Below are 13,445 nucleotides of genomic sequence, written 5' to 3' on the forward strand. Positions count from 1 at the left end.
ACGCTGAAGAGGCAAGGGGAGGACACCGAAGACCGGAGAGGCGGCGTTGCGGTGAGTTTTCGAGCTGCAATGGGGACGCCCCCATCGCTGCTCCTGCGATGGGGACGCCCCCATCGCTGCGAGAGAACTCATTAGCATACCGGTACAAACCGGTATTTTGAACGAACGGCGCGGCGGAGAGCACTTCCACAGGTAAGAGACGAATAGCCTTTTTAAAGGCTATTCCGACGTGGTAACTAGAAAAAAAAGTGTTTTAGTGGTAGAATCCCTTTAAGGGTCAATAGCTTGTTTTCTTCGTTGGAAATTATCAATTTCATAAGTTTAAATGAACAGTCCGTAAGAATATCCTCCCACTGTTTTTTAAAATCATCATTGTAGATAAACGTGGGAAACTTGTTTAACCTCAAACCCCGAGGAATCATTTTTTTATCCACATACATATTCAATGTTTTGTGGTCCCACCATGTCTTCATTTCTAATGTGAGTAACTTTTGTAATTTAGTTAAGACATGTTCGCAGTTTTCATCTGCTTCTGAGTCTTCTGCATGATCGCTAAATACTTCCAACAATCTTTTGTTGCGGTTTTTATCCAAATCAACATCTATATCAAACGTGTCCATTATATTCAAAAAACTTGTTGGTATAAGTGAAAAAACCCTACAACCTTTGACCTTAAATATAACTCGTGTGTGCGACTATCACAATGGAAATAGAAAAAATTCTTGATAAAACATTCAAATGCTGTATAATATAAGTCCCATCAGCATTTTATATAAGAACTTAGCTGTATCACTAAGAGGCACGAGTATAAACCGATATAGCTAGCCAAATCTTGTAGGAAAAGGGGTAAGGAAAAGTATATACTCAGCCTGTCCGTATTCCAAATGTTCTCTATTTCCTTAATGCCTCCTTGGAGGATCCCGCTCGGAAAAAAGACTCTCTCGGTTCAGAGCCACACTGAAGAAATCCAAGTAAAAGAAATCCAGCGGCAATGGAGCATGTTGAATAAAAAACTTCTCCTTTATTTGTAGAAAACTTAAATAAAAGTCAGCAATACACACGAGTCACAGGTAAAAGGGAGGGGAAGCGTCAGACTGACGCGTTTCGGATTTATTAATCCTTCCTCATAGTCTGTACGCTACTGAGGAAAGAAGGTCCTTATATATCTGCAAACACCTGCATACGATGGACTAATTATGCAAACTATTAACAGGTGAACACCTAAGGTCCAAACTTTCCTCAGTGACATCACTGGCAAGTAAAAAACAAACAACACAGTTACTAAATTGAGGCAGACAATAAATACATTGCATTTTGTTACTATGGAAGTAAAGAACTATCATACATGTCAAACTACAAAAGACTTCTTCACAATACAGAAAAATATGTTGTGTACGCCGTACCTAACTCCACTGTCAAAACATTAAAGCTTACTGCATTAGTAAACTACAAGGGTAATTGTAAACTTCCCTATATATGAAATTTAATAATGATACATGACAGAAATAGAAATGGTCGCATATTGATTATCCTGAACAGAATCTCGTCTATCAAGAGTCTTTTCTGACATCATGTGATCAATTTATACAGTGACATTTTTATGAATGGATAATTTACTCATGGATTTATTATAAATGTTTAATAGGTGGTTATGTTCAGGATAATCAATATGCGACCATTTCTGTCATGTATCATTATTAGAGATGAGCGAACACTAAAATGTTCGAGGTTCGAAATTCGATTCGAACAGCCGCTCACTGTTCGAGTGTTCGAATGGGTTTCGAACCCCATTATAGTCTATGGGGAACATAAACTCGTTAAGGGGGAAACCCAAATTCGTGTCTGGAGGGTCACCAAGTCCACTATGACACCCCAGGAAATGATACCAACACCCTGGAATGACACTGGGACAGCAGGGGAAGCATGTCTGGGGGCATAAAAGTCACTTTATTTCATGGAAATCCCTGTCAGTTTGCGATTTTCGCAAGCTAACTTTTCCCCATAGAAATGCATTGGCCAGTGCTGATTGGCCAGAGTACGGAACTCGACCAATCAGCGCTGGCTCTGCTGGAGGAGGCAGAGTCTAAGATCGCTCCACACCAGTCTCCATTCAGGTCCGACCTTAGACTCCGCCTCCTCCGGCAGAGCCAGCGCTGATTGGCCGAAGGCTGGCCAATGCATTCCTATGCGAATGCAGAGACTTAGCAGTGCTGAGTCAGTTTTGCTCAACTACACATCTGATGCACACTCGGCACTGCTACATCAGATGTAGCAATCTGATGTAGCAGAGCCGAGGGTGCACTAGAACCCCTGTGCAAACTCAGTTCACGCTAATAGAATGCATTGGCCAGCGCTGATTGGCCAATGCATTCTATTAGCCCGATGAAGTAGAGCTGAATGTGTGTGTTAAGCACACACATTCAGCACTGCTTCATCACGCCAATACAATGCATTAGCCAGTGCTGATTGGCCAGAGTATGGAATTCGGCCAATCAGCGCTGGCTCTGCTGGAGGAGGCGGAGTCTAAGGTCGGACCTGAATGGAGACTGGTGTGGAGCGATCTTAGACTCCGCCTCCTCCAGCAGAGCCAGCGCTGATTGGCCGAATTCCGTACTCTGGCCAATCAGCGCTGGCCAATGCATTCTATTAGCCCGATGAAGTAGAGCTGAATGTGTGTGCTTAGCACACACATTCAGCTCTACTTCATCGGGCTAATAGAATGCATTGGCCAATCAGCGCTGGCCAATGCATTCTATTAGCTTGATGAAGCAGAGTGTGCACAAGGGTTCAAGCGCACCCTCGGCTCTGATGTAGCAGAGCCGAGGGTGCACAAGGGTTCAAGTGCACCCTCGGCTCTCCTACATCAGAGCCGAGGGTGCGCTTGAACCCTTGTGCAGCCTCAGCTCTGCTACATCAGAGCCGAGGGTGCGCTTGAACCCTTGTGCACACTCTGCTTCATCAAGCTAATAGAATGCATTGGCCAGCACTGATTGGCCAGAGTACGGAATTCGGCCAATCAGCGCTGGCCAATGCATCCCTATGGGAAAAAGTTTATCTCACAAAAATCACAATTACACACCCGATAGAGCCCCAAAAAGTTATTTTTAATAACATTCCCCCCTAAATAAAGGTTATCCCTAGCTATCCCTGCCTGTACAGCTATCCCTGTCTCATAGTCACAAAGTTCACATTCTCATATGACCCGGATTTGAAATCCACTATTCGTCTAAAATGGAGGTCACCTGATTTCGGCAGCCAATGACTTTTTCCAATTTTTTTCAATGCCACCAGTGTCGTAGTTCCTGTCCCACCTCCCCTGCGCTGTTATTGGTGCAAAAAAGGCGCCAGGGAAGGTGGGAGGGGAATCGAATTTTGGCGCACTTTACCACGCGGTGTTCGATTCGATTCGAACATGGCGAACACCCTGATATCCGATCGAACATGTGTTCGATAGAACACTGTTCGCTCATCTCTAATCATTATTAAATTTCATATATAGGGAAGTTTACAATTACCCTTGTAGTTTACTAATGCAGTAAGCTTTAATGTTTTGACAGTGGAGTTAGGTACGGCGTACACAACATATTTTTCTGTATTGTGAAGAAGTCTTTTGTAGTTTGACATGTATGATAGCTCTTTACTTCCATAGTAACAAAATGCAATGTATTTATTGTCTGCCTCAATTTAGTAACTGTGTTGTTTGTTTTTAACTTGCCAGTGATGTCACTGAGGAAAGTTTGGACCTTAGGTGTTCACCTGTTAATAGTTTGCATAATTAGTCCATCGTATGCAGGTGTTTGCAGATATATAAGGACCTTCTTTCCTCAGTAGCGTACAGACTATGAGGAAGGATTAATAAATCCGAAACGCGTCAGTCTGACGCTTCCCCTCCCTTTTACCTGTGACTCGTGTGTATTGCTGACTTTTAAGTTTTCTACAAATAAAGGAGAAGTTTTTTATTCAACATGCTCCATTGCCGCTGGATTTCTTTTACTTGGATTTCTATCAGCCATTGTTTGAACATGCCATAAATATCTACCATTTTTGAATTCCTATGTTAAAAGTGCTTAAAATCTGAATTGTGTTAAGCTCCATAAAAGCTTTACATGTTTTACCTATAGGACATTCTATATAAGTAAATGAAAAACATACATCAAATATGATAATGATACAAAGTATACAAGTGTAATGTAAGAGCAGCACAGTAGTGATTTATGGTCCTACTAATGTACTATCTATGCAAGTTTACTTTTGTTTTTTTTAATTTGTCTAAACCTACTGGCAGTGTTATTTACTACCTCTGTAAGGCAAACACTTGTTTATTCATACTACCATTTATATTAAGCAGGCAATAAAATAGATCTCAAGTTTTTAGATTTTCAAGTGTGTTACATAAACCAATGTATGTTGCTTATCACTATTACATGTCAGTTTAGTAGAAAAGCTGAAGTTTTATGCAAATGAGGCAGTTAGTGCACTGAAGGAGGGCCTTCAGATCACTGGAGAACTGTTTTTGCCAAGTCCTACCAGCTCCTGTCCACCCTGTGCAGTGAAATTTGATCCCTATGCGATGACATCATTCATCCTATTTGAGAATTAAAGGGATTCTAATCATTGGGAAAACTCATTCTTAACTAAGCACATACTTGCATGGCCTTTAGAAAGGCTATTCCACACATACACCAAGAAAAAAAAACTTGGAAATCCTCTCAGCAGTTTTTGAATGAGCCCGCTTTTATTGATATGTTACTTACGCTAGGTTCACACCTGCGTTCTACTTTCCGTTCTATGCTTTCCGTCTTCTGCATGCCAGAAGACGGAAAGCACAGACCGGGTCCGGCCGTGAGCGTTTTATGCTCTCCACCGCGAAACCGGATTTTTTAATCCGGACACACAGTAGTGCATGTCCGACTCTGTGTCCGGATTAAAAAACCCGGTTTCGCGTCGGAGAGCGCAAAACGCTCACCGCCGGACAGCTTTCTCACCCATTCAAATGATTGTGTGAGAAAGACTCCTGCAGGTTTCCGTCTCCTGCTCTGTTTTATGCAGGAAACAGAAACCTGCAGAACGGATAGGAGAACGCAGATGTGAACGAGCCCTTAGCCTCCAGCGAGTACCTGGAAATGTCTGTGATTCTCTCTGGGCACTGCTTGTGTAACCTGTGTACACAGGGGGAGGCGGCTGCTGCTTACTCATCAGCCTCCCGTGTCTCACACAGTGCTCAGTGAACTTCCGGTGCTCGGTGCTGGCTAATTAGCAGATCAATAAAAGCGGGCTAATTCAAAACCAGCTGACAGGATTAACAAATTAAAGGGATGTGTGGAATAGCCTTTCTAAAGGCTATGCAAAAATATGCTTAGTTTAAAAAAAAAAAAGTTTTCCCCAATGATAGAATCCCTTTAAGAGTAGTGCGCCAAGGCTGAAAGCCCACCACCAGAACACAGACTGCCTCATTGCAAGACTTGCATTATTTTTCTCTAAATCTACAGAAGTGACATAAAGGTAGGATTTTTACCGACTGCCACAGTGAAAGCAGTAATATAGATGTGGGAACTGATAACATTTCCAGCCATACACATGACAAATCTCAACTAAATGCTTGTTCAGCCAACAGCCATCTTGATTGTCATGATTTCCCCCCAAAGACACTTCAATACTTATTTCCATTCCCACAACGCATGAACATTTAAGGAAAAGGAAGGAGGTAGGGGTGTGTATGCACATTTTGTATAGGGTTTACAGATTACCCATTTTAAATTAAATATTAAATCTTTAGATTCTTAGTTTTCATTTCTTGCCACAGCTATTTCCAAAAACATAACCACCATCACCACTCTCTATATCATAAAAATGAGTTTGTCTGTTCTTTACGCGCAACCAAATGACTGGACCGATCTTCACCAAATTTAGCACACAGGACACTTCAGGTGTCCGGGAAGGTTTAAAGGGGCTCTATCAGCAAAATCATGCTGATAAAGGCTATTCATGCATATGTGGGGCTCTAAAAAGGCTATTCAGGCACCACTACAGTTATATTAAACTACCCCCCAGTTTTAATACCCTAAAACAGAATGTGATCTATTTACGCATCGTGCACAATGGGCGAGCATTCAGGGGTCCGCCGTCTTCTTCATCCATGCCTCCTCTTCCTGCAATGTCCTCGGGTCCAGTCTTCCTCCGGCGCTCGCGAACTGACATTGCTTAAAAAAAAAAAAAAAAAAATGGCCTAGGCGCATGCACAGTAGCCGTAGTAGAAGCAGCATGCTACTGCGCATGCACCCAGGAATTTTTTTTAAGCAATGTCAGTTCGCGAGCGCCGGAGGAAGACAGGACCCGAGGACATCACAGGAAGAGGAGGCGTTGATGAAGAAGACGGCAGACTCCTGAATGCCCACCCACCGTGCACGATGCGTAAATAGATCACATTCTTTTTTAGGGTATTATTTTAAAATTGGGGGGGGGGGGTAGTTTAACATAACTTTAGCAGTGCCTGAATAGCCTTTTTAAAGGCTATTCACGCATATGTGGGGCATGATTTTGCTGATAGAGCCCCTTTAAGACGAGGCCCCAACTCGCTCAGACGTACCGTTCTGGAGATACAGCTTTCCCAAAACCCTGCCCCCACCCCCCCATATTAGTCAATATAAACCTGCAAGTCTTTCACTCATATTCCAACTGAAATACACACAGTCACTCCACATCTACAGGCCAACACTGATATCCAAACTAAGATACACACAGAGGATCAGATACATGGCTCAGCACACAGTACCACACGCCGGAGGATTAGATATGCGCGTCCACACACAGTTCCATTTGCCAGAGGATTAAATATTCATGTCTACACACAGTTCCACATGCCAAAGGGGTTAGATATGTGCGTCTGCACACTGGAGGATTAGATACACGTGTCAGCACACAGCATCATGCACCAGAGGATTAGATGCACAAGTGTTCACACAGTTCCACACGTCAGAGGATTAGATACATGCATCTTCACACAATACCACACACCGAAAGATTAGATATGCACATCTGCGCACAGTCCCATATGAAAGAGAATTAGATACACGCGTCTGCGCACAGTCCCACATTCCAGAGGATTATACGTGCGTCTGCACAACGTACCACATGCTGGAGGATTAGATACACAGGTCAAAACACAGTGTCACACACACCAGAGGATTAGATACGTGCATTTTCACAAAGTACCACACACTGGAGGATTAGATACACGTGTAAGCACACCGGGTCAAACGCCGGAGGATTAGATACACGCGTCTTCACACAATACCACACACACCAGAGGATTAGATACACGCCACTACACACAATACCACACGCTGCAGGTTTAGATACGCACATCTGCGCAGTTACACATGCCGGAGGATCAGATACGTGCGTCTATACACAGTTACACACGCCGCAGGATTAGATACGCATGTCTTTACACAATACCACACGATGGAGGATTAGATGCGCGCCACTGCACACAATACCACACGCCGGAGGATTAGATACACTGCTCTGCACAGAGTAACACATATTACAGTTTTACTCCAGGTTTCCATAGCAACCCAGCCATTTTTCTTCACTGCTTTATGTCAGCTTTAAAGGGGCAGGGAGCTGTGGATGACACTGTTACACAAGGTCACATACACACAGCTTTACTCCAGGTCTCCATAACAACCGATTGCAGGTTTTTCATGGATATCCAAAATGAGATACACCTGATGCTTATGGAAACACATGCAAATGATATACAAAATACACCTTTGCAAAACTGGACAATTCTGTGTGTCCACTACACAAAAAAAAAAAAAAAAGTGCAGGTTCCTGCTAGTTCTCCTGCTAGTTCTATATAAAGACCAGTATACACTTTCCCAACAATCGTTCTACTTTAACAAAAGTTCTTACACATGCTTGACTCATCAACATAGTCTCTACTTTTACAGTAATTTTTTCAAGCCTCATGCACAGGACACTGTATAAAGATTTCAGTATTATATGCAAGTTGAAGAAGTCATGGCTCCTCTTTCACACTTCATATGATCACTAAGATGAGCTCCAGGGCTGTAAGACATGCCTATTTTATGGTAAATTTTTATTGAAATTTTTTCAAGAATAATGAAATATAACTACATTAGCTTTTGGCAAGCTATACAGTAAGTGTGTACACGCAGTCTTTTCTAAGGTCAACATTATATTGTGCATTTTCATCAAAATGGTATGCCATGGCATCTGATAGGGACAGGTTTTACTTCTTAGACTTCTACCTACCAGGTCTATGTATTTATTGCATCACAGCCAAATAAGTCCTCCCCCCCCCCATGACAGGATACATCAATAGTCCTCATCTAACATGACAGATCAATTTTCAGTCTACAATATAGAATCTCTCAGGTCCAAAATACTTCCCAAACCAATAATTGTGCCATGTAGTGGTCTTTAACAATAAAAGAAACATACCTTATCAAAAACAGAGAAAGCAATGCAGTGAAAGTGAATTGTTTCTAGAAAAGGTAGTTTGTTTTATTGCTAAAAAGACATACAACCTTTTCTTTCAGTTGGAAACTCCAGCACCAGACCTGCTTGTACAAGCCAAACTGGATGGACAACGTTTCTATGGGAAAGGTACAGATTTCTCTCACTAGCTACTATAAGACTGCTCTTATTCTAGTGAATAAGATCACATCAGAGCCATCCCCCAATAGTATACTTTATATCTCAGCTTTAGAGGGAGAGATGGTACTTTTTAGCAGTCCACATAATGCTGTGATAAATCAGCACAGGATTGTTAGCAATGTGCAAATAATGTTTGAATCTGAAACAGGGTCATCTACTTTTTACAATTGATGGCCTATGCTATCTGACCACTGTAGATCAAAGGTACCAAGGAAGTGCAGAGATCACTGCACATAATTAGAGATGAGCGAACACTAAAATGTTCGAGGTTCGAAATTCGATTCGAACAGCCGCTCAATGTTCGTGTGTTCGAACGGGTTTCGAACCCCATTATAGTCTATGGGGAACAGATACTCGTTAAGGGGGAAACCCAAATCCGTGTCTGGAGGGTCACCAAGTCCACTATGACACCCCAGGAAATGATGCCAACACCTCTGGAATGACACTGGGACAGCAGGGGAAGCATGTCTGGGGGCATCTAACACACCAAAGACCCTCTATTACCCCAACATCACTGCCTAACAACTACACACTTTCCACATTCAAAAAAACCTCTATCAAAGTGGGAAAATACCTGGAAACCTTCTTTACTCCCCAAATGGATGGACACAAACCCCAATTTAAGCTCAACAAACAGTAACAACCACCCCTTTAAATCACGTTCCCCATGACAACCACAAATGGAATAGGCAATGGGAATTCCAAAAGCCCTCACCCTTAACTGTCATTTTGAGTGTGTGTGTGTGTGTGTGTGTGTGTGTGTGTGTGTGATGTGGTAAGACCTTCCAAAATTCACTTTTCTAGCCCTTAACATGAGCCCTTCCAAACAAAGTTACATGACCTTAAGCTGAGCTACCAGCAGAGATTGAGGCCCTTGGCATGAGTAGAGCCTTGCACCAGCAGTGTTTTTGGCACTTAGGGTGAGTTGAGCCTTGTACCAGCGTGTGTCCCTTAACATCAGGCGGGCCCTAAAATCTGCGCTTTGCACAAAAGTTCCACATTAACTAGGCTGAATGGTACAAAGATTAGTAGGCCCGAGAACCAGGAACAGGTCTTGCAATGGCTGTCGGATAACGCTTAAAGCACATTGTCCACCAGCCAGTCAGCCTCTACCTCCTCTTACCCAACAGTCTTGTCCTCCTTCCACCCAAAATTCCCAATCTTCTCAGAACAATAACCCCAACTGTCCCTGCTCCCCAGAGCTGTTCTCCCTTCCTTTGACTGTACCGCAACCTGCCCCTCCATTTCGCGATTCCACGGACCTAACAGACGAGTATCTGTGTCCAGATGCTCAAACACTAGAGTCTCCTCCATTCCATCTCCGGTCGATTTGGTGGCGGATGACCAGCAACCCACCCTCATCGACGACGATGAGACGCAGTTGCTGTCAGGGCAGCCAGTTGACATGCGCATTGTGCAGGAGGAGGAGGCGAGACAGGAGTTGGAAGAGGAGGTGGTGGACGACGAGGACACCGACCCCACCTGGACAAGGCAGATGTCAAGCTGGGAAAGTAGTGTGGATGTTGAGGCAGGTGCAGCACCAAAAAGGGTAGCTAGAGGCAGAGACATGTCCAGAGGCAGAGGTCAGCTGCTTTGCCGAAGCCAGGCCAGACCCGGAATGTCCGAAGATGTTCCCTTTTGTACCCAGCCCAGAAAAACTCCCCCATCGAGGGCACGTTTCTTGAAGGTGTAGAGTTTTTTCAAGGAATGCGCCGAGGACAGATATAGTGTCGTCTACACAATTTGCCTCTCGAAATCGAGTAGGGGCCCTGAGAAGAGCAACCTGTCCACCACTTCAATGCACCGTCATTTGGAATCCAAGCAATGGAATCAGTGGCAGGCAGCAACGGCAGGACAAACGTCGCCCGCCGTTCATGCCACTGCCTCTGCTCACAGTGCTGGCGATGCACTCCAGAGGACGAGCCAGGACATCACTTCATCTGCCTCCGCCACTTTGTTGACTTCTCCCTCATCCTCCCCTGTTTCTGTCTTATCTCCTTCTCCTGCACCATCAAAGGCACCATCAGGCGCTTCTTTACAACAACCCACCATCTCTCAGACATTGGAGCGCCGGCAGAAATACACCGCTAACCACCCACCCACGCAAGCCTAGAACGCCAACATCGCTAAACTGCTGGCCCAGGAGAGGTTGGCGTTCCGGCTTGTTGAAACTCCCGCCTTCCCGGACCTGATGGCAACTGTGGCACCTCACTATGCCGTCCCTAGCCGTCTCAACTTCTCCCGGTGTGGCGTCCCCGCCTTGCACCAGCACGTGTCACTCAACATCAGGTGGGCCCTTAGTTCCGCGCTTTGCTGCAAGGTCCACTTGACCACCGACACTTGGACAAGCGCCTGTGGTCAGGGATGCTGCAGTGCTTATCTTTAATGACAGGCAGGGTGAATGTGGTGGAGTCTGTTCCTCGGGTGCAAACTGGGGTGGCCTATCTCCTCTCCCAGGCCAAAATTCATGGCAGGAGTAGACTGAAACCCTACGACGCTGCAACCTCCACCACAGCTACTAGCGGCAAACGCTAAAACACTGGTGTGGGGAGACGTCAGCAGGCGGTGCTGAAGCTCATCAGCTTGGGGGACAGACAGCACAGTGCCTCCGAGGTCAGGGATGCCATCCTGGCTGAGATGGCATTTTTTTTTCCCTGCTACACCTGGGGCCTGGCATTTTTACGCCTGTGATAATGGCTGGAACCTGGTAGCGGCTCTGGAGCTTGCCAGCCTCCAACACGTTCCATGTTTGGCCCACGTCTAACCTAGTGGTGCAAAGTTTTTTAAAAACATACCCAAATGTACCGAAGCTACTGTTGAAAATGCGGCGCTTGTGCGCCCACTTTTGCAAGTGCACAGGAGTCGCTGCTAGCCTAAAAACACTCTAGCAAGGCCTACATCTGTCCAAACACAGGCTGTTGTCCGTCATTCACACACGCTGAAACCCTACAATACCATATCTTGAGCAGGGTGTGTGAGCTGCACAGACCTTTGATGGAGTTCCATCTACAAAACCCAAGGGTTCCTCAAAGTCAGCAACCAAAGTTTCTGCACCATGAGTTTCCAGGGGTGGCAGAGTTATGGCTAGGGGAAGAGGCATGGATAGGGATGATGTCTAGGGGCAAAAGCAGTGTGGATGTGGAGGCAAGCTAAGCAGGAAAAACTGGGGGTACAAGCTAAGGCATGGACTGGGGTGATGTCTAGGGGCAAAAGCAGTGTGGATGTGGAGGCAAGCTAAGCAGGAAAAACTGGGGATACAAGCTAAGGCATGGACTGGGGTGATGTCTAGGGGCAAAAGCAGTGTGGATGTGGAGGCAAGCTAAGCAGGAAAAACTGGGGGTACAAGCTAAGGCATGGACTGGGGTGATGTCTAGGGGCAAAAGCAGTGTGGATGTGGAGGCAAGCTAAGCAGGAAAAACTGGGGGTACAAGCTAAGGCATGGACTGGGGTGATGTCTAGGGGCAAAAGCAGTGTGGATGTGGAGGCAAGCTAAGCAGGAAAAACTGGGGGTACAAGCTAAGGCATGGACTGGGGTGATGTCTAGGGGCAAAAGCAGTGTGGATGTGGAGGCAAGCTAAGCAGGAAAAACTGGGGGTACAAGCTAAGGCATGGACTGGGGTGATGTCTAGGGGCAAAAGCAGTGTGGATGTGGAGGCAAGCTAAGCAGGAAAAACTGGGGGTACAAGCTAAGGCATGGACTGGGGTGATGTCTAGGGGCAAAAGCAGTGTGGATGTGGAGGCAAGCTAAGCAGGAAAAACTGGGGGTACAAGCTAAGGCATGGACTGGGGTGATGTCTAGGGGCAAAAGCAGTGTGGATGTGGAGGCAAGCAAAGCAGGGAAAATGGTGGCTAGAGGCAAAGGGATGTCCATAGGCAGCAAGGGCAAAGATGCAAAACTCTCCCGTTTCAAGAATTTTCCTGACTTGTTTCTCCACAAAACATTCCTGGGAGGAGGGCTGAAACACCACCCTCCTCCTCCTCCGCTGTTAGATTTACCCCAGCTACGAGCTGAAAACGCTGCAACACTGGTGTGGGGAGACGTCAGCAGGCTGGGCTGAAGCTCATCAGCTTGGGAGACGGACAGCACACTGCCTCTGAGGTCAGGGATGCCATCCTGGATGAGATGGCAATTTGTTTATCCCCGCTGCCCCTGGGGCCAGGTTTTTTAGCTTGTTGGAGGGCTCTGGAGCTTGCCAGCCTCCAACACGTTCCATGCCTGGCCCACATGTTCAATGTAGTGGTGCAATGATTTTTAAAAACATACCCCAAATTAGCTGAGCTAAGGGTGAAAGTGCGGCACTTGGACACCCACTTTCCCAAGTCTACAGTACCTGGAGCTAGCCGCAATACACTCCAGCAAGGCCTACATCTGCCTGAAGCACCTACTGTTGTGCGAGGTCACCACACGCTCTAACCCTAGATACCGTATGTTCAGCAGGGTGTGTGAGCAGCAGAGACCTTTGATGGAGTACCAGCTACAAAACCCAAGGGTTCCTCAGAGTCAGCTCCCTCACTTTCTGCACCATGAGTTTCCATGGGTGGCAGACTTATGGCTAGAGGCACAGGCATGGATAGGGGTGATGTGTAGGGGCAAAAGCAGTGTGGATGTGGAGGCAAGCTAAGCAGCAAAAACTGGGGGTACAAGCAGCCGGTGACATCATCACTGACAAGCACAGCTGTCTGTCAGCTGACAGGCTGACTTTCACCAAAATGAACAGACAATGGATAGACTCATCATATACATGTCAGTTACATGACAA

Source organism: Leptodactylus fuscus, chromosome 6, assembly GCF_031893055.1.
Source record: "Leptodactylus fuscus isolate aLepFus1 chromosome 6, aLepFus1.hap2, whole genome shotgun sequence".
Lineage (NCBI taxonomy): Eukaryota > Metazoa > Chordata > Amphibia > Anura > Leptodactylidae > Leptodactylus > Leptodactylus fuscus.